The sequence below is a fragment of the Ambystoma mexicanum genome, chromosome 3q (assembly GCF_040938575.1).
Source record: "Ambystoma mexicanum isolate Mex_15411 chromosome 3q, UKY_AmexF1_1, whole genome shotgun sequence".
NCBI lineage: Eukaryota > Metazoa > Chordata > Amphibia > Caudata > Ambystomatidae > Ambystoma > Ambystoma mexicanum.
Window position 1 is genome coordinate 637,047,145 of NC_090926.1, and position 27,154 is coordinate 637,074,298.

General features: G+C 44.0%; 1 long non-coding RNA gene across 2 annotated transcripts in view; it reads left to right on the plus strand.

The window, feature by feature from the left end:
- Positions 1-27,154, plus strand: part of LOC138582842 (uncharacterized) — a 577,570-nt gene that overhangs the window by 493,896 nt on the left and 56,520 nt on the right. The window contains exon 3 of one of the 2 annotated variants that reach the window (XR_011305090.1): positions 18,887-18,956. The exons of the other annotated variant lie outside the window; for it this stretch is intronic. This is a non-coding gene — a long non-coding RNA (uncharacterized lncRNA). Of the gene's footprint in view, positions 1-18,886; positions 18,957-27,154 lie in introns of those variants that run through there. 2 annotated transcript variants of the gene reach the window in all.

Sequence of the window (27,154 nt, forward strand, 5' to 3'; positions counted from 1 at the left end):
TACTGAGGGTAAAAGTACACTGTAAATCATAGACACTATGTGTCTGCCTCCTCTCCATGTGGTGAGAAGTGTTTCTATTGGTGAGGAGATGCCAGTATTCCTGCCTGTTCTAACAGCTCACTCCAAGCAGATTTTTAGTTGCATATATTTCCACCTTCGATTAGGATGAACTCGGAATTTTTGTTTCAAAATATCAAGTGATACCTTTTCATTTTTGTTCCAAACAGCAGTTATCTTATTGATACCAGCAGTTGCCTAGTTATATCATTTAAGCATGCCCTTGTCTATATTCAGTTTTCAATTATTGAATATGTGTGGTTCTAAATGAATATATGGGTCAATTTGCCATAACCTATGTATTGTTATCCAGCTCCTAATTGATGAGTTTAGAACCGGGTGAACAATCAATTGCATTATGTCCTAATTCAGGAGTTCTGCCACAGAAGAAGTATTCAATATGTATTCTTACAGTGACAGCCCATCTGGTACTTGATCAGGATATGAAAATGTGCCTACCATATCGAGAAGGTGATGAGATAAGTAATACATTTCTGCATGGGGCAATTTCATACCTCCAACTTGGGGGTCCTACAAAGTGTTTATTATTGGCCTATAGTTACCCAATACATTTTTTAAAATAATTGTATTGTATATTTATTATATGAATAATTTGATATTTATGAACGATGCCTTTGTGGGCCAAAGCGATATCATGTTAAAGATGTAGTTACATTTGCTGATAGTCGTCATCTTGATTATCTGCACATGGCCCATAATGAAAGATTCAATTTCTTCATCTAATTATATCAGAAGATACAGATGTCCATGGATGGTCTATATTTTTGGAGACCATATTGGATGAATTGTATGATAATTGGATCCTCAAGTATTTAAAATCCATAGGCATTCATTTGAAATTGTACCTGTGTAGATTTGCATTTGTACAGTAAGATATTGGAAAGGTTTCACCTTTAAACCAATTTATCGTGCATCTGGAGAGATGAGAGAAATGTTGTACCATGTTCATACAGTGCTTTTGTTGTTGGGTAGGGTGAATATAATATCATCCACATAGAGTATTATTCTATTGACACCAACCAGTGTGTATATACATTTAATCTTGGTGCTCCTTTAATCTTTCTGGCACCCATTATTGCTAAACATAATGGGTGCCAGAAAGAACAATAAAGGAGATAGTGGGCAGCCGTCTCATGTCCCTCTTTTTATGGGGGAAAGGGTTTGATATGTTCACATTGCAGACTATTTTAGCAGATGGGTTGCGGTAAAGAAGAACGATTTTCCTGATAAAGGTGTCCTAGTCTAAATTTCTTTAGTGTTTCAAATAGGTAATCCCAGTCAACTATATGAAATGCTTTTTCAGTATCTAGTAATTTTGGGCATAGGTGAATATGTTTTATTCCACGGTGTATGTTGATGCTTTCTCATATTGGCCTTTGGGCAGTGATTGAGGACAAATCCCATCTGTGATGAATGAATTAGGGATGGCATATATTCTTATAGATAGGTGGCCAATATTTTTGCATAGATTTTGTCTCTGGATTAATCAGAGATATTGGGTAGAAGTTATCAAATGTCGAAGGGTCTTTCCCTCATTTAGGAATTCGTGATTAAGGATTTATTGAACAAATCTGTGAATTAGTCCTGGTTCTCTGCTTCCCTAAAAAGTTTAACCCTTAACCAGTAGGGAGGAGATGTAGTCAATGGTAATCTTAGAAAATACCAGGCGAAAACCATGTTCACCCAGAGACTTTCCCAAATATTTTGTTTTACATTACAGATTTCTTTCTCAGATAAGAATATATTCTGTCAGAGGAGGTCTGAAAAGTGTGTCTTGCTATATGGTTGTTGCCTTTTTCAGATTTCTACCCCATTTATGTTTTTTTTTCTTTTTAAGTTGAAATGCTAATAGTCTCTCGGCCTTTTCACCCTGATTCAGCGTTTTTTAAGAAAATGTATTTCAGGTCAAACTTAGCTGTATAACATTTCTGTAATATTAGTGGTGTAGACTTTACTTAGCATTAAGTCTTTGATCCCGTTTTCTATTTTTTCAGTATCTCTGGTAGCTCTGGTGTCTAGCAAAACATTTCCTATTATGAACTCTTTAGCTGTGGCTCGAAGAACATTAGCAGAAGACACTGAGTGTTCATTAAGTACTAGGTAATCTTTGATTGTGTTCCGCATTTCAAGCTTAGGAGCGGGACTTCTATATAGACTGGTGTTCATGCTCCATCGACTACCTTCAGTACCTTCAGTAGGAGTGTCATCAATCTCTGTCAATACCCTAATACGACATGTAAAAAAAAATTGCTATTATCTCACATAGGTGCTTAGCCAGACTCTAGTACATGAAGTCTCTTTTGTATTTTGTATTTTGATTTTTACTAAGCATAGGCCCCCATCCACTATTTGTCCAGGTTTTAACTACCCTACAGGATAGGCTCTTATTTATTAGTAAGGCTACTACACATTTGTATATGTGTACCCAGTTTTAAACAGCTATGATACCATTTTATCAACCCAATCTCTCAGTAATTGGTCGGCCTCTGATGGTTCAAATTGTTTTTCCTGTAGTAGAATAATATCCTTTTAGCATCGAAGCATTTCTTTCTTATGCTCAAGCCATTCACATTTTGAGTCAGTATTTTTAGGTCATGCATCACTCATGTATAATCCTGTATGAGGGAAAATGTTCATATTATATCATGAATAAGGCATCTTGTACATATGAATATTTTGGAACATGTATGAAGTGATCTGATTCTGAAGTAACAAAAGCCAGAATAGCTAACCTGCTGCCAAACGTGTATAAACTTGCAGTGAATAAACCAAATCTGCTATAGAGAAAATAAATCTTACAACTTGAGTGTCTGTGGTATTAATACATACATTCTAGGAAATCCAAGTACTTAACATGTATGTGGCTAACTGTTGGAAAGATTGGATGCTATTCTTTCCAACTCCTTCACGGTATTGTATAGAATTGGGATTATGAAAAGCAAGAGGGGGAGGATGGAGAAGAAAGAAAGAACAGAGAGAAAAAGCGAAAGAAAAAATAAAGGAAAAAAGTGATGCCCTGAATCAGTAGGTTGAGGGAGTTGAGAGGTTTAATGTGTAGGGTTTCAAGAAAGGAGAATACGGCTGTATACCCTATCTATGAATGTTCAAAATTAAGTTTGTGATCAGTCTGGATGCTTTTTCAATTGCCCAGTCTTTCTTTGCTGAAACTTTAGAGGTGACATTGATTTATCTGTAAAGTAAATTTGTCAGAGGTGGGAAATCTGGTTCATTTGAGAGTGTGTTGATTTACGATATTTACTTGTTTTATAACTTCATCTTTCCAACCTGTCCTCTCTATATCTTATCTCTAGGCCCACATTATCTTCCAATGCATTGGAGAATTGTGCTGGTGTATTCGTTGCTTCCACATCAAGTCATTTCGATATATATCTGTAATTCTCTCAGGTTGAAATTTCTTTGTCTTTCCATCTTTGTTCACCAGCATTTTGGTTGAGTCTCTTAGCCCATATTTTATATCCCATCATTTTAAGTGCAACTGTGATGCCAGGAACTGCTTGAATTTGTTTGTTTTTTAAGAGTAGTAGCAATATGCATTTTTTGGCCTTTATATATGAACAGAAGTGTAAACAGGGTAGGGGCTGAGCGGGCAAGTCCACCCAAAATCTGCAAATGCCCACTCAGCAGGGTGTGTGCATTTACAGGTGTTAATTGCACTGCGGTGGGCCCACTACATTAGCTTCAAGTTAGAGAATCCTGGCTACGCCTCTGTATATGAAGGGGTTTTTCATTTGAGCCAGTTGGGGAATTAATGATTCCACAAACTTCACATGGTATTTGCCTTCCTTCCCTTGTGCGATTCCCAAAAAGCCTGATGTTTTGTAGTTAGTTGATCCTGCATTGTAAGTGTTCTATCCCCTCAGACCTTCCTTCTATTGCTTCTATTCTTTCTTCAGCTTCATTGAGTTGACCAGTGATTTGCTTAATATTTTTCTTTAGTGTTCGCAAATCTGCATGTATTTCCAAAGTTTTGGCATAAATCGAGATTATGGTTAATTTTGAAGATGTTATCTGTTACAGAAGACGATCTAAAGCGAGTGCTGTGCCCTGTTTGTGCCATTGTGTTCTGAATCTTGATCATTGTTGATACTCTTGTAAAAGCTCCTTTCTTACTTGTTGTCCAGTAGCCTTGTTTGATGTAGATATCTTTGCAAAATATGTTGTGGGTATGTGCCTAAATAATCACAATACTATTCGAGAGCAAGTCTTCCTTGATATTGAATATAGATTTGATGAGAAATAGGATTCAACTGACAAATCAAAAAAAGAGGCTGATGTGCTCAATGCAAGGTAGATATTTTGTAACATTATTTTGTTTGGGAGGTACCCTTATTTATTTATGTATTGAGTATTTATAAAGCACCTATCCAGAAAATAGTGCTTCATGGTGCCAGAAGACAAAAAGTGGGGGGGGGCAGGGAAGAAAACAGCAATAACGGTCCTACTAGGCCTGGTGTCATTCGGATCTTGCAAGTGCAATAACAAGAAGTGCAGGGCTGAGAGGAGCGGGGAGGGGAGAATCTTGGTCGGGGCACTGGTGTAGATAATATTAATATTGCCAGTTATATAGCAAATAAGCTGTATCAGTAAAATAGTGCTTTGTTGTAGAGCTTGTGTTGTGCTTGTCCTCTTTCTATGACAAGAGATTTTGTACACCAAAACCAACTTTGCCTGTATTTTATAGCGATTGCGTAAGTGTTTTGCACAATGTTCTGTACCTTCTGATGTGGATCATTATAGCCACCAGTAATCCCTGACTCCAGGTCCTCTACTCACACTACAGTCCTTGTGCTCCTGTGCCGATCTGCCAAGTGGGCATCACTCTGGTTCTTCAGCAGAGCTGCATGGTAAGTGGTGTGAGGTTCCTCAGGTACTGTATGTGAGGATCATTGATGTCTTCTCCCTAAACAGCTATTCAGTAGATTCCAGATACAATGTTTATGGTTCGGGGTTTACGGCCTGCGCAGGTTGCTTTGGTGCTTCATGGCATGAGTCAGGAGTGCCGCAGTTATAGTGAGATTTGGGTCATTGTGGCATCATAAAGACATCAATTATTATATTCAATAGGTTTGTAAATTATGGTTAGGAGGAGGTTTGAGATGAATCAGCAGCAGATATTTTCCAGTACAGCTGCCTTGTTGAGCCTCTGGGCACGCTCTTCTTCATATTATAATTTATAACTTTCAGGTTTTTATTCTTCTGACTGACTAGATTTAGATTCCCTTTTTGTTTATTGCTGAATCTGTTTCCTAAGCTGACATTTTAGGAATTGTTTATTTTGTGAAAAGGTTGTCACATGCTAGATTCATATTTTCCTCGCAAAAAACAGGGTATAACATAAATGCTTTGAGGGGCTTCATTTGAGTTGATGTTGCCACAGGCATGTTAAGAGTTCTTTCAGCATAATTTTTAAAAATTGTTTGCAGAGGTTTTTCACTGCTTAACAGCCACAAAAATAACTGCCTTACATTGCCATAACATAAATAGCAGCAAGGTGGCAGGTGAAGGGTTAAAGTAGGATAAAGGAGAACATTTGCTACATTCAGTGATTCAGTAGGTTTACTGTCCTGAAGATCTGACAACTCAAGTAGGGGAGGCTGTTAGTATTTGGCCTGGGGGGCAAGTTTACTTTTCTGGCCCATAGTGCAATGGCCCAAGTCTACAGTGCAGCGACCCCAATTTCCAGAACAACTAAACTCAATACCAACCTCTCCCTCTCCCACACATTCTCAAATATATATAGAAGATGTTAATATCCCTTTATGCACATATTTTTTCATTTATGTTTGTGGTTTCTTAGAGACCTGGGCCCCTGGAAATTCTCCCGCTTACCAAACATAGGGCCTCATTACACGTTAGGCGGTAAGGGTTTACCAGTACCGGTAAGGGCACTGGTACCGGTAAACCCTTACCGCCTTACTACGAGTTCCCTTTGTGGGACCCGACCTTAATGGCTGGTTTTACCAGCCGTTAAAGTAGGGTGCCGCAAAGGGACCTCGGTGCTAATTACGGTACCGCAATTTTCGGTACCATAATTAGCGCCTTCCCCAATCCCATTATGCCCTATGGGGGCAAAAATAGGAATGGGGAAGGGCCTTGGTGAATGGGGAATTACCGCCCCCGCTCACCTTGGAGTAGGGCAGTAATTTCACCATCCACCAAGGCGGACACGGTAAAATACCGGCGGCAACCATGGCGCTAATGGCGCCATGGTTACCACCTACCATGTAATGAGGCCCATAGTAAAATTATTTCACCAGGATAATATAATTGGTGCAATGGGAAAGCTAAGATTTGAGCCCCGTTTTCAATGTGTTACAGTTTGTACTTTGCAAGCAGGCTGCATCTCCTTCCATCCATTTCATCTTTAGTTTTAGAACAATGTAATAAGGTGGCAAAGCTAGAGAATTCATTGGTAGAGCAGAGCCATTGCTGAACCAGGTGGTCTGGGTTTGCTCTCAGAATCAAACATGAGCTGGCATGGCAAAAGACCCATACATGGCTTCCATCCTCCCCAACACACAACACAAAACCCAAACCTGTACCCTATGTACCCACACCACACAACATAAGAACCTCCCTTGCCATCCTGCCAGGGTAGAAGGTAGAACAACACCCCGAACCTCACAGCCCTCGCAGGACAAGGCTGTGGTGTTGAGCGACGCAAATGCATAGAAGACGCTGCCCGATTATATGTAGCACACTTCGCTACGTCCACGCTTCTGTGCCTATAAGAACTGAGGTACGGACCCTCTGCGGCAAAGCCCTCACAGGGCAAGGCTGCGGTGTTGACTGATGCAGGTGCGCAGGAAACGCTGCCTGGTTATACGTATCATGCTTCACTGTGTCCATGCTTCCATGCCTCTAAGAAGTGAGGTACGGACCCTCTGCAGTGAAGCCCTCGCAGGACACATCTGCAGTGTTGAGCGATGCAGCTGTTTAGTAGTGATGGGGTGGCAGCATAGACAGAGATTGCTGAGTACCTTACCCTTCTGTCTGCGGCTGCAAGGTAAGAAGGTGCAGAGAGAGTTGGCTTGCTACATTCCATGCAACCCCTCAGACCCGGAGCCTCTTCTCACTCTTGCACACTAGTTGTTTCCTTCATGACCAGTCCTTGAGGCCACCAAAGCCACTTCTTACTTGCATTACATCGCACCCTAGGCCGCGTGTGCTCTCTTGCATTTTAGGCCACGTGCGCTCCCTCGCATCCTAGACCGTACGCGCTCCCTCGCATCTTATGCCACGTGTGCACCCTCGCAACTTAGGCCATGTGCACACTCGCACAACTCTAGGCCGCAAGTGCTCCCTCACCACTTAGGCCACGGGTGCCCCCTCGCATCATAGGCCACGTGCGCTCCATCACAATTTTAGCAGCATGTGCGCTCCCTTGCAACTCAGGCCACAGGTGCCCCCTCAAATCCTAGGCCACGTGCGCTCCCCCGCAACTTAGGCCACATGTGTTCCCTCTCTACTTGGCCACCTGCACCACTCTGTCTCTTAGTCACTGCATTTCCTTGCATCTTTGGTCCCCGCATTCCCTGCGGTCCCTTCTCTCCCCTATCATTTTAGCTCCCTCCCTTGGTCTATTGTGTACCGTTCTTGACGTTTTTGTTGCTCCATGGTTGTTGGCTTACATTGCATTGCCTGCATTCCTGTTGTTTACGTTCTTTACTTCTAGGTTCCTTTTGTGATTGACTTTGTGCATGCTCCTTTGCTCTGATTTTGTGCTGTTCTCCTTTGCTCTGATACTGTTCTGTTCCCCACGGTTCTTGACATCACACTATACCGCCTGCTTCTTCCAATCTAGGTCCCCTGCTGTGCTCCGTGATTTGTTTTTGGCTCTGTCCTTCTTCCCTTCTAGGTCCCCTGCTGCGCTCTGTGCTTGTTATTGATCCTTATACTTTCTTCTGTTCTGGGTCCCCTGCTGTGCTCTGCGCTTTGCTGTTGGTTCTTTGCATCTGCACCCTTGTTATTCTAGGTTACCTAATGTGCGCTGTATGTTGCTGTTGACTATGTATTGCATCTGATTTCTCTGGTCTGTTGCTTCTTGTCCATTGTGTGTCCCCCTCCTTTTGTGTCACCCATAGTGTCCCCCTCCGCCTGCCTGCTCCTCAGAGCTACCCCCTCCCCTATGTTGGCGCCCCCCTCTCATGCCCCCTCTCTTCCCCTCTGCACCCTCTATGGTGCTCTCTGTCTCACGTATCTTCTCTAACTGTTTTTCTGTTGACTATCCTATCCCTCTCACTAAGTCTAGTCTGTAAACCAGGCCTCCCTATCACTGATACCTACACCAGTGCTTCCTCCAGACAGACCCTTACCATCATCCTCTTTGTCATTCCCTCTCCAGGCCTATGGACCCTCCCCCCATATGGTCTCTGTTCTCTCTCCTTTTTCCTCTTCTCCCATTCATGGGGGCACCCATTGGGAGGTCCGCCTGGCCCCCTTCCACTCCTCCAAGACCATCATTAATGTCTACTTAAATGGCACAGTCTTGGTCTAGGGCCCTCAGGCCAACTCCTGCTTTTTGATAGATGCTTCCCGTGCCTTATTAACTTCCTTTCCTCTCCTCTACGGCACCCTCTGCTGCTTCTCTGATGACCCGGTTCCTCCCTTCCTCAGCCACCCCTCTGTCAACCTCTTTCTTCACTCTGGCTATCTTGCCTTCTCCTCCATCCTCCTCTGCCCATCGATGTGCACCTCCAAAACATCTACAGGGCGTACCTCTGACCTTTACCCCTCCACGGAAGTCTTTCAAAGGGGGCAACCTGCTCCACATCGCTACTCTCAACTCCAGCTCAGCTGCCAAACACTCTTCTGGCATCTGCCGTCTCCTGGAAGAAATTCATTTGGATGTACTCGGTCTCACAGAGAATGGGTTCATGGCCAGCTCTGTCACAAACTTTCACACTCTCCTTCCTGATGGCTACAAGATCCTCTCCAGACCCAGAACCAACCTTACTGGAGGGGTGTAGCCTTCATCTTCCTGGAGTGGATCCCTGCTTCAGTCATTCCTATGCAGGACTACTCCTCCATTGAATTCCTGGTCTGCAGGATCTCTATCTCTCCTGGCCTCTCTCTCACCGTGGCAACTATCTACAGGCCACCTAGCCAAGTCGCCCTCTTCCTCTCTGAGTGGGCTAACCTCTCCTCCTCCCTCCTCACCTCTACCTCAACTTCTCCTCCTTGGAGACCTGCACATCCACCTTGATGTTGCTTGCTCTATTCTTCCCTCTGGTCCGTCTTACTCTGCAGGGAACACCCTGGATGTTCTGATCTTCTCAGATATCCCCGTCTCTAACCCTCTCACCACTCCTCTCTCCTGGTGTGATCACGTTCTCCTTTCCTCCCACTTCTCGCTCTCTACCCCTCAGGCCTAGCCAAAACCAGAACTGCCACCTACCTTCTCGGTGATCCAACACATGAAGCGTGTGTCAGTTGAGGCTTTCACTGCTACTTTCTCTCCTCCTTCTGCACTTTTGGGTGACTCACACCCTGACACAGCCCTATCTAACCTTAATCTCTAACACTCTTGATGTCCTTTCCCCCTGTCATGAGGATCCGTTTGAGGCCGAAATCCAAGTGCAACTCTTGTGGCTGAGAGGAAGTGGGGGCATCAGGTGCACCCCCTGACAAAATGGCCTGCTGCCTGCTCCAAAGGCAATGCAAACTCTCTGTCCTCGCTAAGAAGAGAGCCTACATCCAAGCCCACGTCACTGCAGCATCTAACAACTCAGCTGAACTCTTAGATATCTGCAAGGAGCTGACCAATTCTGCTGCAGTCTCTACCTCTCCTGTTACTCCCAGGCCCTCTGCATGGCCTTGGCTTCTCATTTCATCACTAAAACTGAGGACATCCTGTATACCCTCTCTTCATCTACCTCCTCCTCCTCCACTCCTGGCCTGCATATGGCCGTCTCTCCTCCTCTATTCTCTTCCTTTCCCTTTTTCAGCCCAGAGGATGTTTCTAGACAAGTCTGATTTATGAAAGTCTCCTCATAGCAGGATCTCCCCTGCTTATGCAGAACCATCAAGGACCACATTGACACCCTTGTTCCAGTCTTTGCCAATTTCTGCAATCACTCCTTTGCCACTGGACCCTTCCCATACCCCATTAAGCACTCCCTTGTGCACCCCCTTCTAAAGAAGCCCTCTGCCGAACCTTCCTCTCTGGCTAACTATCGCCTGGTCTCCATCACTCCGTTCCTGGGCAAACTCTTAAAAAATGCTAGCCATCTCCCAGCTTAATCTGCACTCTGAATCTGTTTGTTGTCTCCACAACCACCTGTCTGGATTCAGAGCTGCCAGAGCACAGAAACCGCTCTCCTGAATACCCCTAAAGACCTCCACTCTAAACTTGAGTCTAACCTTCCGTATGTTCTCCTTCTCCTCTATCTTTCTTCTGCTTTTGATACAGGCAACCATGCCATCCTACTCAATCACCTCTGTGATAATCTGGGTATCACTAATCAGGACCTGGCTTGGCTGACCTCCTTTCTCCCTGACCAACTCTATCAGGTCCAACTTGGGTGTATCCTATCTTCTATTGCTCTCTCTACTTGTGGTGTTCCCCAGGGGTCTAACCATTCTCCCTGGCTTTTCAACCACTACCTGGCACCTCTTGCCCACTGCATCACTACTTTCTGCTCCAACTTTCAGTGTTATGCGAATGACACCAAGCTCTCTTTGAGGCTCCCCTCAGCTGCCTTTTCCCCTACTCTCATACCAGACTGTATGGCCGCAATTCAGGTATGGTGCATCGCTAATGATCTCTGCCTTAATGACAGTAAGACTGAAATCCTCTTCATTGGAAAACCAGCTGGCTCCTTTACTCTCTCTCTCTATGGTCGCCCACTCAGGGCCCTCTTCCTGCTTCTACCTGTGAGGCTAAGAACCTTGGTGTCATCTTTGACTCAACCCTCTCCTTCTCTCCTCATATCTCTGATGTCTCTAAAAAGTCAAACTATCAGCTGCAGCTCCTCAGAGGTATTCTTCCTTTCCTCACTTTCCCCCAGAAGCTCACCGTCTCCCGAGCTCTGGTCCTCTCTAGGCTACTACTGCAACAGCCTCTTTCTAAATCTGCCTACCTCTGCTCTATGGCCACTACAACTTATCCAGAACAGGGCTGCAAGACTTGTTCTTGGCCTCAAGCCCAGGGTTCATATCTCTCCAGCTGTGAAATCTCTTCACTGGCTCCCTTTGGTGGCAAGGATTAAGTTCAAGACCCTTTGCATCGTCCACAAGGCTAACTGGGGTCTGGCCCCACACCACCTCCAACTCTCTCTTCCTAAACATCTCCCTTCACAAGCTTTGCGCTCATCCACTTCCAACTCTCTGAGGGTCAGGCGCTTTTCCAAGCAGAGAGTTGGGGGCAGATCTCTCTATTTGACTGGGGCCTCCCTCTGGAACAGCCTTCCTGCCTCTCTCAACCTCTGGTTCTGGAAGCAACTTAAGACCTTCCTTTTTGCTTCTGCTTTCTCTCTTCCTCTCCCCTGCTGATGTCCTGACTGCTCCACGCACTGGTCACCTGGCTACCCTCTGAACTCGGGCCCAGGCTCCTACATGTCCAGTTGCCCTCGCACTGCCTTCGGACTCCCCCAGCACTTATGGTCTGTATCTGCAACTCTACAGTCCCTTCTCTCTGCACTTATGAGCCACCCGCTGGCTGCACTAATTGAGTTACCTGCCCTTCTCCCCTCCCCGCACTTCTCCCCTTCCACGTCCCTGCACTTACACAATCTGAATGACACAAGGCCTAGTAAGATCATTGTTTTTGATTTTGTCCTCCCTCTGTTTCCCCCTCCTTGTCTTGTTGTGCCTAGAAACACTTGTGTACAGGCATGTTATAAATGCCATATCATATCATAACCACCTCAAGCCCTTTACCACCTTTCCACCGACCTCCCTTGATAGCACTTCTATTTGTTATTTTTACCATTATACCACTTATTTCTACTGAGACGAGGAAGATTGCTAAGAATACAGATAATATGACTAACTGCAGTACTGACATGCAAATTATCACCCAAAGCATGAAGATTACCAGCAAGGCCAGTACTGAGATGAGGTGGCCACCAGGAGCCATGAAGAATGGCACACAGAAGATACAGGAATGGTACAGACTTCCGTGGGGGAGTCGTCCAGAGAAACACATAAAAACTAACAAAGGACTTCAAGAAGAGGAGCAACATACCAGCACAAATGGCAGTCCAGCTTGGGAAGTTCAAAGGAGATGCAGAGGATGTGAAGGGAAAGCCGAGAGCAGTCCGCTGCCAAAGGAAAGAGGCCAACGATGGGAGTCTTTTGCTGGGAGCTGTGGAGTTGGTCAAGGATGTGACTAGATCATCTGGGAGGGGGACTGAGTGGTCCAGTAATGGTGCCTACCCCGTCAGTGAAGAGAAGGTACGCTGAGCGAGAGCAGCAGAAGCCAGAAATGTTGGTGCAGCATGAGGAGAAAACGCAAGCACCCAGGAAGAACCGGCCAAGATTCCTGGAGCCAACGAAAGTAACGTGCACATCACTGAGGCCGGTAGGTGCTTGGAGGTGTAGGAGAGAGATTAACTGTACAGGAATAATGATAAGACGTATCTTCCTCATGGCGATACTTGGGAAGAAAGACAACCAAATGGCCTAGTGAGAAAGGGTGAGAAACCGGGGTCTGGGACCCTAACCAAGGTGAAATCTATAGTGATACAAAGCATCTTTGTCGTGGCAGTATTTGGGAAGAAAGTCAACCAAGTGGGCCTAGTGAGAAGGGATAAGAACCAAGGGTCTAGGACCCAAACTGAACTAAAGCCTATATTAATACAAGTCATCCTCCTCATGGCAGTACTTGCAGGAGAGTGAACCAAGTGGGCCTCACGAGAAAGGGGGTGCGAACCGAGTCTGGGACCCAAATAGGTACATGGTGAACATCGGAGGGAAGAACTCTCCAAACAGTGGTAAAGAAAAGACCATTGACGGGCTAAGGAGGGCCTGGGACTGTTACCTAAGAAGACAGGGGAAGGGAGCCAATGCCCCTGACCTCAACTGGAACTTTGTTGAAACTGGTACCCAGAGTAAGGGAGTCATTCCCGCTAGGCTCATTTGGAACTGTGTTGATACTAACATCCAGGGGAAGGGCGCCATTTCCCTGGACAAAATTAGAACTTTGGTGAAACCATTATCCAGGGGAAGGGAGTAATTCCCCCTGGACCCAGCTTGAACCTTTCCAGAGAATCCAGGAGTAGGGAGTCATTCCTCCTGGCCACATCTGGAACTATGCATAAACCAGAAGAAGAGAGTAATTCCTCCTGGCATTGATTGGAGTACTGAAGAGACTTTCTTTTAAAACACCAGGAGGTGAGAGTAATTCTCCTGCTGAGAGAACCTTTCTTTTGATTAAGAAGGGGCAGAAATAGGTTTTGATTCAGGCCTGTGGCCTTTTCAGTTCACAGACATTCAGACAGATCTTTTGGTCTTTAGTCTGAGGCAGGGAAACCCCTCTTAGAGTTAGGAATAGCTAGGTTTTTGAAATAAATAAGGGTCTTTGCCAACCACCATGACACCTCCTGGTCAGTTGACTTCTTCTGCATCCTTGCAATGCATTGGTAATATTATTTATAGAGTAACACTATACATTATAAAGCCATATGAGTAAGGCTTTCTCCACAGATAGATAAGGAAAATAAGTCACGGTGATGAAAAGTGATTTGCTCAGGATCACATAATGTATGAAGTGTTCATGTGGGGATTACCCCGTTTTACTGGTTCCACAGTTTCCAACTCAGAAAGCAGGGGAGACTTAATCTTCTCCTAATCCATCTTCATTATATGAAACAAAAAAATGTGTTCTGCAAAGTTGTTATTCAAGGGCTAAATTAGTATACCATACTAGTTTTCAAAGCACTAAAGAAACATGGGTTCATAAAGCAAGCATGCATCACTTAGTCATAAAAATGAAAGGCGGTCAAACCAGTACCACGATTTGGTGCAGAGGCATGCAGGTCAGACATAGATCTCAGCAACAGTCAACCTGCTGACTTACCATTCCAGATGGGTACCTCTATCTCATTTACCCTATTTTCCTTACCCATCATCCTCCGATGTCCTTCCCTTCCACCAAATGCTCAATGCCCCCTGTTTCTTACAATTAACTTCCAGTCCTCCATTCCCCTTTTGCTCCAACCTTTAAGTATTGCTGCATTCCCCTTCCATTACCTTGCAAGTGCCTCCTTCCCTTGCCCACATTGCTTAGTCACCAATTCCTTGCCACTCAGGACCTTTAATTGACCATCACACCAAGCCCATTCCTCGAGCTTCAGCACCTTCCATTGCCCTGGCTTACAGTTAGACAGTAGACCACCTTGATTTTCCAGTCAGCTTCTCCCAGCCACTACAAGAAACTGTAGTCATTGGGCCTCATTACGAGGAAGGTGGTAGAGGGTTAACAGCGCCGGTAGAGCTGCTGGCGCCATCAACCCTCTACCGCCTCATTACGAGGTCTGCTTGCGGAACCCGATAAGGACGCCTGGACCCGCTAGCAGACCAGGATGCTAATAACGGGTCCATCATTAACGGGCCCGTTGTTGGCATCCACCCCATTCCCATTGAGCACGTGGGTCCTCAAATGAGAATGGGGATGTACCCGGTCCGGGTCCCAGGAAAGGGAGTTACCGGTCCCTCCAAGGTCGGAATGGCCTGGTAATTCTTCATTCCTGGAACCCGGGCCCGGTACCCAGTATGGGGGTAGCCATGCCACTAAAAGCGACATGGCTACCTCCATACTCGTAATGAGGCATATTATCTTGCTGGTAATTGTGGCTATGTGGTCTGCACTTTCGATAATGCTGAGCGGAAGACAGCGAGGGGACATGGTTTTTTTGGTGCTCCCAAGGTGCACTTTCTTGGACAGATGGCTGCATATTTCAAATCATGGAAGCACAGTGAACTGCAAGGGGACTACGCATTGGACTTGGTGATGGAGAGGGTGAAAGAGCAGTCTATTATATTTATATGTCAAATAAGGTGCAGTGTGTGTGTGTTGTGTCTGCGTGTTTCAGTTTCTGTGACTGGGTCAATGTGTTTGAGTGTATTTGTGACAGTGTAAAGTATAGGTGGAAGGCTACATCTGTGTTCATGTGAGTTTATATTTATATATCTGAATTGGGTGTTGATTTTGATGTGTGTCTTTTTTTGGTCACATAAGAGAAGAGTGTTCTGGACAAGACAATGAAAAACGATCACAGATTCACAGGGTCATTCAAAGTTGGGTGGTAATAGTAACATTGTAAGTATTTGACAAATATTGTTGATTTTACTGTCCACTCAATTCAGGATCTGATGAAATACCACCAGTGGCATTCCATGGCGAATACCGGCAATGGTAAGGTAGGCAAACTTTTTTCAAAAAATCTACCTCTTTTCTTCCACCATAAATTTGTATATAAAAAATCCAAACTGGCCCCAAATGTTTTAAATCTATCTTTTTACTGTACAGAATGGAAGTGCAGTTGCTTCCCTTCAATAGAGTGAAAAAAGCTTTTACAAATGGCCATGTTGAGGGGGCAGAAATGTGGGCATCTCAGATTGCCTCCTCTCAACAACTTACACGTAAAATGCATACAAGGGACATAATTTACCCTTGTGTGCAAAAAAGAAAATCAACAGCAGTGATATAGCCACTACTGTACGTAATCCATTTCTCCACTGATGCTGAAAATAACTGAAACAAATGCTACAAAAAATGTTTTATGTTACCGCCATCAGAGGTGGTATTTCTGAAATGCACTGGAGTTATTCCAGAAATACCACCTCTGCTGGTGGTAAACTGTGAGTAAGACGGATTTCCAGAAATACCAGGGTCGGAACTGTTAACCTTCTTCAACGGTATTAAAACATCTGTGGAACTCTGAATAACCCCCTTAGTTTGTAGTCTTTGCATAATGAATAGATGAATATTACATCTTTCTATGTGTATTTTTCAACTGTGTTCCAAAGTAAGTACCACAAACAGTCCAACAGCCATTTCTTTAAACACTGCATAAGTAACATCCATGCGTTCTATTCGGAGTGCTATTGAACTCTTTTCGTATGAACGTACTGGTGGTTAAGAAATTCACCAGAAGATAAGGGAAGCATTTGTACAGAATCATACCGAGGACAAACTCTACTAAGATATGGACCCTTACTTCCTTGGCAAGTGGGAGTCGTGATAAGGTGCTGTGGTTTGTAATGGACCAATGGTGTATGGGGAGCAGTAGTGCCAACATTACCATCCAGGCTCAAATAATATGTTATTTAAATGCATTCATTGCCACTGTGTGGTATGAACATTCCCTGCAGTCTAGACTCCCATCCCTCTCACTCACTGTGCATAATTGCTGAAATCCAGATGAATGCTACACCCATGTACACAGAATCTGAACAGGCTCTGCAGCACTCGATTCCTTTGTGGCAGGCAAGATTCTGAAAGACTTTGTCTTGTTAGAAATTCTGGAGCTCTGGCCCATGGGGGTAACAGCTCAGCCAGTCTGGATGGCAAATGCTCCTTTACCTACCTTGCCAGTCAATCCATGTAAGGTAGTTAGGTGTCTGGGAAACTATCAAGATAGTTTCAGTAGGTGAGTGAAAGTATCCACGCCTTCATGAGGGATGGGGGAGGTGACACATAACTGTAGGGCACCTGGTAGCTGAAGGGTTACTTGAGGAGACACCACTCTACTAGTGCACCGAGTGCATTTGCCTGAGTGGGTGGTGTCATATTAATTAGAAGAACAGGCTTCAGGGAATTTGACAATCCAAGAAGGTGGAATATATCCCAGAGCTTGCTGTCTACCATTGAAAAGAATGAGGGAAAAGCAAAACCTCATGTAGAGGGTGGGGCTGAAACCCCTATGACAGGCAGCCAAAGCAGATATCACTCCGCGGCTCTAGGGTAGGTCTGGGAAAGTGTCACTAGGGTGAACTATTTCAGCTCTTTCTTAAAATGCCTGTGATTCACCTTTAATCTCAACGAAATTGGCAAATGTTTGCGCACCTTGGGCCCGGGCACAGTGATTCCGGTACCTCTTACACTCAGAGGAGACTGGTGTCAAATGATATGATGCTCCTGTGTGGTCTATACCACCTTAGCTCTTTGGCATGTAGGTTTTCCACTGTACATTCCATATGCATGCTATCAAAGTAAGCCAGCATCACAGTAAGTAATGTTAGACAGGGCTAATGCATGAATGGCTTCCACTCTGTGATGGCAGTGCAGTTGAGGGAAGGTTCTGCAAAATCTATATAGGTGGTACTGAGCTCGTTTCTTAACTATGTTAACATGGTATTTGAAGGACAGCTCATGATCACAGGTAACACCATTTCGAGCACTCTCCTGCATTGGAAATGCTCACCCGGAACCAGCCACACTCTCCACTGATTGGCGCACAATATGTTCAAAGGCCCAATCCGGGGAGCCGACAGCAAAGCAGGTCACCATCTCAGGCCTACTCTTAAAGCCCTGTGTTTCCTGTCTGGCCTGTCCAGCTGTGGCCGGAGTGCCAGAAGGCCACCCACCACCCTTTCCTTGCGCTGGATCTGATCAACACTAACAAAGGGTAGACTGATCTATCTTCACTGCACTAACTCTTTTCATCCAGCGGAGGCGCATCGCATCACAAAGGACTAACTTTGAGGGTAAGCGCTGCTGCCCTAACTTGTGTGAACTTGCATAGGAAAGGGGGGTGGGTGCGCTTGCTGTCCACCCTGCCCACTGCCAACTCCTGACATGTCCAGTCCTATTGGCCCCACACGAGGCCCGCCCTAAGGCTTACGACCATGCACGCATGAGGAGATTGCCTTGCTAGTATGGTTGTCCACCTGCTCCTTCAACATTAGCTCTCATTACTCATGAACTTGCTAGTACACTCCTATATAAATATTCTTTAATGAAGGAGATGATCCAAGGCAGGGCTGTTGCTGATGTCCACATGAATCTTTCAATGTGATATAAAATAATCTCATGGTCCGTAGTACAAGAGGATGCTTATAGTCCCATTAGGTTCCGAATTGTAGGTCAGTTGGCATCTAGTGTTTTATGGATCACCTCACAGAGACTGATCAGGTGGAAGGGTGTATTTCTTTAGTTGATCTTTGACAGTTTTTGTTCAAGATTTTGGTCTTGAATGAAATATTTGAAATTGAGCAGAAATTGGATAGGGTATTCAAATTAGTGTTAGGCTTTGCTTTGGAAGAATGGTCCAGAGGTCAACAATGCATTGCAGAGTGAAGTGATGGCAGGTGCTAGAATATTCAGACAGTCCTCCATGATGTTTGCAGAGTACAAGTAGATTTAAGAGTATGAGACTTTGAAGGCCTCTTTAAGTGCCTCTTCCAAGAGAATGGTTGATAAAGCATGGGAAGGTGAATTATATATCAGATGGGAGTTTAAGGTAGTGATGTCATGAGAGGTAGCAGCCCGGAACTCTGTATCTAATCTGGTCTAATATCAACAATTTAGTTTGTGAAGGAGAGTATGATGTGTAAGCACTGGTTTGTGATTGATTATTTGTTTGTTCATTGATAATTTGGAACAGTTCGGACATAGTAGTGTAGGTTTCTGAAATTCACTCTTAGAGGGTTGTCTTTTTCTTTGGCTCAATTGAACTTTGATACCCTCTAGTGGGGATTTTGCATGAAATGTGATATTTGTGTTAATTTGATCGACTCCAATGTTTCCCTAGTCTGCTGTACTCTCTTTTGAAGTGGGTCAGATGTTTATCATACCATTTATTGAAGGCTTTAATACTTTTTACTTTCTTCATTTTCACAGGAGCCCTGATATTTAATGTCTTTCAAAACCTTCTGGTGGATTGATCTGTTTTTTTTTTCTGGATCAATAGGTTTGTACATCTGGATTGAGGGATGGTTGAAAACATCTGCAAAGTCTTGTTTGAGATCTTATTTTAGGATCTGTATAGTGAGTGGGAGGCCTCTTCATCTGTCTTTAAGGAGCTTGGTTCAAGGTTCAGGCTGGATTGATGACTAGATACTGCAATATCCTTGCTAGATACATCTCTAGCCAGGACTGAGCACAGGCTGCACCTTGCACATGGTTGTGAGGGTGTAGGTATTGGCTAAAAACCAGGTTTGACATTATGACATCTACATTATTTTGCAACATTGTTAGAGCAGTCATCCAGGATGGAAATATGAGAGAGAGATGGAAATATGAGAGATGAAATATGAATATGATAATGAAATAAAAAAACAAATGGAATGAAAGACTGTCTATGCTACTGATTGCCAAAAAGAAATGGCAAAAAGGCTATAAAGAAAACATAAAATTCACTCTATTGCTTTACTGAAGACATACATATGGTTTGGCGCATTAAGGTATGCACCTCAATAAGGGAAAATAAACACTGGAGGTGATGGACAGTCACAATACCAGATGTATCCTTTGCTGACAACAAATAATAAAGGAAACTATTCAAAAACAGATTTGCCATTTGGAGTGCTAATTGACTGTAGACTTCACAAAAAATAAGTAGGTTGACACCTCACCTGGGGTAGGAACCTTTTTGTGTTAGGATTCAGAAAACAGTGGTCATAGATGTGAAGTTCTAAATTTCAGAGACGATTAGCACCACTCCTACTTTGTATGGTTGGACCTGTTTGTGTATAGTATCTTATAGTTGGGTGGAATGTGATATCCAATAGGGCTTAGGAGCTAGAGTAACACACTGTATCTGTGATGGACTGCACAACAGGTCTGTTGTAATCAATGATGTTATAGATCTTTTAGGGGTTTTATGGTGACCATGCTTTGATCAACTTGAAAGATGTAAAGTTGTTTATATTCTATAGGTAGTTGCTGGGGGCAGATTGACAACAAGTGCCAAGGTGACAAAGGCTGGATGTAGGGTCTCAATTGGCAGGGGTGAGTGAGATAGGGGTATCCTTATTATGAGACTTGGGTCTTTGCGAGGCCATTATGATTCTGGGTCATTGATGTATTGGAGGACATTGGGATGTGCTTGCTTGACTAATGGTTGTAGTAAGGAAGGGGTCAATCAGAATGCTAGTTAGATTATCTCTACGTGAGCATATTTCAGATGTAACTGATATTGGATCAAGGATAGTGAATAATCTGTTTGCTTAAGTACCCAAAAAAGAAGGAAGTAAATGACATTAAGTTCGTTTGGTTGATGTGTACAGAAATGGCTCTGGAACCACTTTTGCTTTCATTTCAGCGAGGGTTCTTGTTTAAATCAAGCTTTAAAGGTTCCCCTTTGGTGCCTTATGTGGATAGTAAACTGGTATTGATGATCCCCTGTGTGCTAAAGATCGATCTGAAATGTATGTGTACCATAATGTGTCACCATTTGTTTAACCTTTTCTAGTTATATTGGTTACACCACTCACATACTGATTGCTAAGATAATTCCTGTAGCATTCCTGTCAGCAGATTCAGGTCTTCCAGGTGAGTACTTTATTTAAGTTACCTTAGCAAGAAAGAACTATATAACAGGAGGACCCAGTGGTGCCCTCCAACCAAGCAACTGATTCCAACAGTTCTGAGTAGAACAGTGGAGAACACCCATTCACTGACATCCCACATCCCACATCTCACACACTGACAACACAGTCACTCAGTGACACATATGGAGGGACGGGATTAGGGAGTAACCAGATGTCACAATTCCTAATTCTTCCCACAGTTGCAAAAGCTTATTTTGGCCATCCATGATCTAATGGTCTAATGGTTAGCTGTTATCTTATCTATAAGGTAAGGGATTTCTTTGTGCCCGCCATTATTTTTTGTATAGATGTGAGACTTCCCAGTCTCCATTATCACATCACCCTGGTGAATAAGAGTGAACTTTTCTTATATTTTCATCAGGTTCTTTTCCCATTATTCTTGTGGCATACAAAAGGTTGAATACTTTTTGCTTGCTTCCATAAGTAAAGGCTCTTGAGGCCTCTTTTATTTGCCTGTTAATTGTATGTTAGTGCAGGTATTATTATTGTGTTGGTTGCTCATTGTGTGATCATGTGCCCCAAAAAGCGTCCCATTGCTATGCCTACTCATAAACACCATGTTGCTATGCTATGAAATTATTATTGGTACATGATTAGCTAATTTGTGGAATGCAAAGTATTAACTTTGATAAATGTATGTATTAAAACACTGAATTGTTAGTCAGCAGTTGCGCGTTCTTCTTGGCTTTATGATTTAATTACAAATTCAAACTTGTTTTTAAACTACAACCCAAGTTTAAGCTTTAACCCAGTATCTCCCCATCTTTGCTGAAGTTTAACCAAATGGTTATTCACGTTTCCATGCTGGTAGAACACATCGGGTGGGGGTTGATGTGATCTTTAGAGATGTCCTTCATTATAAACCACTCTCTTTAATAAGAATTTGATCGGGATTTCTTCATCTGGATACTTTCACCTACCAGTTTAATCTCAAATAAATAGATGTACATATGTAATTTGATATCTTGGCATATGGGACAGTGCTCTGCCTTGTTAGACAATTCAGTGAGATTATAATTTTGGTGATAAGTATACAAATCTTCAAATTATTGTATTACTTTTTAATGTTCCAGAGAATTAATTAACATTTATTTCAAAACCCTCTTTAGACTGTTCTATACCAATTTGCGAAGGGTGGATTAGACAGACCATTAAATGGTTCCTTTATCTCTGATTTAAATAAAAATATCTGCTGTCAAGGGCAGGAAAGAATTTCAAAAACATTCTACCAAGACTTAACATCACACTAATATGAAGCTTTGGAGGGGTATTTTGTCTTGGTGTGCTTTAACATAAATAAATTATAACCAATGGGCGTGTTAAAAAGGTATTCATTCAAAATATCATTTGTAAAAAGAATTGAAGGAAATTATTGTTTTCCTTCCACAATCCAGCAATTTCCCCACTTATTCTAAGACAGGAGTTTATTTATATAATCATATAAGTCCTTCACTATGTTGGAATTACTATTCACTAGGAGAAAACAATATTTTTGGTCACAGCAAACTTTTTTTCAAGAGATAAAATTAAATTGAACCGTTACTAAATACTATATGAACATTTTTGACATTTTTATTACACTTCAATCAAAGAACCTGAAAAGGAAACAAGTATAATATCTACAACATTTAAATCATACTAAAGGCCACATTAGGAAATGATTTGGTGCATTAGTAGGAGTATCACAGATTTGGGCAACCTCAAAGTGACTGGATTGATAAAAAATGCAAATTCATTTTATTATTCAACAACAATTCCGTCTGCAAATAACCAATCAAAATACCTATTTGTGGCAGAAAAAGGTTTTGATCCAGTTAAAACTGGGTTGTTGGAGTCCTCATTAGAATTATGTGATCAGTTTAATAATTTTTTATTTCAGTCTCACTATATTTGGGGACCCTTCTAATGTATTTTTGAGGGGGGTAAAGATTTACAGTATTTTCTTCCCTTACTAGTCGGATATTCAAGTCCCTGCAAAATATAGAACGGTTTTAATGGCTTCATCTCCAATGCACAAAATTGTGACTTCTTCGCTGTGCAAAGCCCCTTCTCAAAACAATTGAAAATGGGTATTATTATTACACTGCTAAAAAGTGCCAACTATGACACAGAGGTCTTAAGCAATTTTAGGCTAGTTACAAGTCTACTTTTTTAGGGTATCCAATCATAATATCGAAAGCAAAGGTAATTGATGGTACAACAATATATTTTTCCTCCCACTATCCAGCACTTTCTCTGCATATTCTAGAACTTTTAATTATATAATTAAACCAGTCCTAGAATATGTTGATATTGCTGATAAAAAAGAGAAATAAATAGTGTTGGTCCCAATGATGTTTTTTCTTGAGATGTAATAACTCCTCTTTCAGATATAACTTGCACTGTGAAAGCATTAAAAAGAAATTGCATTGTGAAACCTAGGCCCTTTCCCCTCTGTACAGGACTCTCAGACATAGGGGTGTTTTTCTCAGGTATTCCATTTGCATTGTGAAAGTAGTGCTGCTCTGTGGTTTTGCCTCCTAGGAAAGCATTCTTCTCTACAATTGTCTATGCTCCTGTCATCTTGTCCAACTGTCTACTATTGTATTGTCTCTCTCTGTCTAGTCTTCATGCGCCCCTCCATGTGCCCTTCCATAGTGTTCACGGCCAGCTCTGTCACAAACTTTGACACTCTCCTCCCTGATGGCTACAATATCCTCTCTGTGCCCATATCCAACCGTTCCGGTGGGGGTGTAGCCCTGATCTTCCCTGAGTGGATTCCTGCCTTTGTCATTCCTTCGCAGGCCTACTCATCTTTCAAATGCCTCATCTGCAGGCTCTCTCTCTATTCTGGCCATTCCCTCACTATGGCTACCATCTAAAGGCCACCTGGTCAGATCTCCTCCTTCCTCTCTGAGTGGGCGGACCTCTCCTCTTCCCTCCTGGTCTCTACCACTCAACTCCTCTTTCTTGGAGACTTTAACATCCACCTGAATGCTTCCTATCCTTCCTCTGCACTCTTTTGCGACCTCTGCAACTCTCTCTCACTCTCTATTCTCCCCTCTAGCCCGACTCACTCTGCAGGGCACACTCTGGATGTTCTGATCTCTTCAGACCTTCCCCTATCAATCCCTCTCACCGCACCTCTCTCTTGGAGTGATCACTTTCTCCTTTCATCCGAGCTCACCCTCTCTACCCCTCAGGCCAACTCCAGCACTGTCACCTACCTTCTCAGTTATCTGACCAATGAAGCGTGTGTCAGTTGAGGCTTTCGTCACCACTTTCTCACCCCCCCATTCCCCTTTGGCTGACTCAGACCCTGACACAGCCCTTTCCATGCTCCACTCTGCCATATCTGATACTCTTGATGTCCTTGCCCCTGTTATGAGGATCCGCCTGAAGCCCAAAGCCAAGTGCAATTCTTGGTATGACTCAGACCTCGTCACCCTTAAACACCCTTAAAGTGCAGGGTGGCTGAGAGGAAATGGTGTGCTTCTGGTTCATCTTCTGACAAATTGGCCTGCGCCCTGCTCCAAAGGTAATACCAGCTCTCTGTCCGCACCAAGAAGAGAGCCCACACCCGAGCCTGCATTTCTGCGGCATCTAACAACTCGGCCGAACTCTTCAAAATCTGCAAGGATCTGGCCAATCATGCTGCAGTCTCTACCTCTCCTGTCCACTCCCAGGCCCTCTGCATGGCCCTGGCTTCTCATTTCATCTCTAAAACTCAGGACATCCTGCCCTCTCTCTCTTCCTCTGGCCCTCCTTCGGCCACCTCTCCTCCCTCCTTCTCTGCCTTTACCCTGTACTCCCCAGACAAGGTTTTTAGACAAGTCCGATCTATGAAAGTCGTGCCAAAACAGGTTCACCCCGTTCCTCCAAAACCATCAAGGACTACATTGACACCCTGGGTCCTGCTCTGGCTGACTTCTGCAACCACCAATTTGCCACTTGAGTCTTCCTCTCCTCCCTGAAGCACTCCTTTGTGCACCCTATTCTTAAGAAACCCTCTGCCGATCCTCCCTGCCGATTGCCCAATCTCCATCACTCCTTTCCTGGGCAAACTCCTGGAAAAGCTGACCATTTACCAGCTTAATCTTAACACTGACTCTGTTAGTTTTCTCCATGACCATCAGTCTGGCTTCAGAGCTGCCAGAAGCATGGAAACTGCTCTCCTGAACATCTGTGAAGATCTGCTCTCCAACCTTGATTCCAACACCCGCTGTGTCATCATCTTACTCAATCTCTCTTCTGCCTTTGACACGGTCAACCATGCCATCTCTGTGATAACCTGGGTATCACTGATCAGGCCCTGGCTTGGCTGGCTTCTTTCCTCTCTGATCGACCCTCCCAAGTCCAACTTGGGTCCTTCCTCTCCTCTAGCTCCATCTATACCTGTGGTGTACCCCGGGGTCTAACCTCTCTCCCTGGCGATTCAACCAATACCTGACACTTCTTGCCCACTGCATTGCCGCTCTCTGACCATACACTTTGTACTCACCATGATTACTTATTGTGTATTCTGCTTAAATATGCATAAGCACCTGTACATACTTTGCACGCTGAGCATTTGCATTGTATATATTGTGTAAATACGTAATCCTATGCCCTCAAGTCTCTTCCTGTATAAAGTGAATAAACTGTATAAACTGCCTGCACCTGCACAGCAATGTAACCAAGCTGAACAACTTCTTGATGCTTACTGCGCCCTGATACCCTCGGGTCTGGTGTGCGTTATAAATATTAAAACAAAAAAACAAACAAAACAAACTTTAAGGGCTATGCGGATGACACTCCACTCATTATCAGGCTCCCGTCCTCCACCTCTTCTCCTTCTCCAGAGGTATTCTTCCTTTCCTCTGCTTCCCCCAGAAGCTCACTGTCTCCAGAGCTCTGGTTCTCTCTAGGCTGGACTACTGCAACAGCCTCTTTCTAAATCTGCCGGCTTCTACTCTTCGCCCTCTGCGACTTATCCAAAACAGGACTGCAAGTCGTGTCCTTGGCCTTAAGCCCATGGATCGTATCTCTCCAGGACTGCAACCTCTGCACTGGCTCCCAGTGGCTGCAAGGATTAAGTCCAAATCCTCTACATTTTCCACAAGGCCTTCTGGGGCCTGGGGCCTAAATACCTTCAACTCTATCTTCCTAAATATCTTCCTTCTGGATCTCTTCGCTCATCTGCCTCCATCTCCCCCAGGGTCAGTCGCTTCTTCAAGCAACGAGTTGGTGGTAGTTGGCTTTCTTCTGCTGGGGCCTCCCTCTGGAACAGTCTCCCTGCCTCTCTGAAACCTCAAGACCTTGCTCTTTGCTTCTGCTTTCTCCCCTCCACTCCCCTGCTAATCTCCTGGCCGAAACTATTATTGCACTGGTTACCTGGCTACCCTTTGATCCTGGGCCGAGGTACCCTCCCTGCCAGTTGCACACCTGCACTGACCCTGGCAACCCTTGTAATCGGGGACTGGTTCTGTATGCCTACAGCCCCCTTCCAGCACCTGACATCCAATGTCTGCACTTACCCATGCACTCGTCATTTTACTGTTAGCCTATGTACTGCACGTCCCTCTCCCCCTTCCCCCCTGCACTTCTCCCCTTTCCCCCCTCCAGTGCAATTGCACAATCTCAATGTCACCTGGCCTAGTAAGATCGCTGTCTCTGTCTTCCCTCTGTTCCCCCTCCTTTCCCTCGTCACGCCTTGAAAAGCTTGTGTATAAGCGCGTTATAAATGCCATATCTACTCATATCATATACTGTTTGTGCATTTTCTATCCATACCGTTTGCAGGACAGGAAGATATTGGTAGTAGGGGGCTGCCCAGGATTTATCAATCAGCTTTTTGATCCAATCAGGGCATTGAGAGTTATGTTATGTAATGTTAAGTGTATTTCTGAAGCGCAACTTGCACCCGAAGGCATCTTGGCATTGCAAACCATCAGGCCAGACTAGAACAGCGTGGCAGAAGGCATCTTGGCATTGCAAACCATCAGCCAGACTAGAACAGCGTGGCAGAGGGGGGCAAACCTAAAACTGGTGGGTCTTTAGTGAACAGCGAAAGGATAGATGAAGCATCACAGCTTGCAGCTCATGGGGGAGGGAGTTTCAAGCGTTCACGGCAGCCACAGAGAAGGCTCGACCCCCTACACGAGAGCATGGAATCTGAATTGTCATATTAGATTGGGACCGCAATGCCCTCGCAGGAATATAGACATTTAGCCTGAATATAGTCAGCTCCAATTTTATAAAACTCTCTGTGCACAATACATAGAGACTTGAATAAGCCACGTTTCTCAACCGGGAGCAAGTGTGGAGAAATGGGGTTATACGAGAGCCAAAAGGAGGGTGACGAATGACCGTATCTGCCATGCTTTGTAACAGCTAAAGACTGCAAAGCAGATAAGCTGACTGTTCCAGGTAGAGGGAGTTACAGTAGTAAATACTACTAAGAACCAGAGAGGAGACCAATGTAGCATGAAAACAGGAAGGGATAAAAGAAGAACCTTGCAGAGAGTCCACAACTTTAGGTGAACAGATTGACAGACAGTGGAGATCTGGTCTTTCATCGACAGAGAGGCAGAGAGTT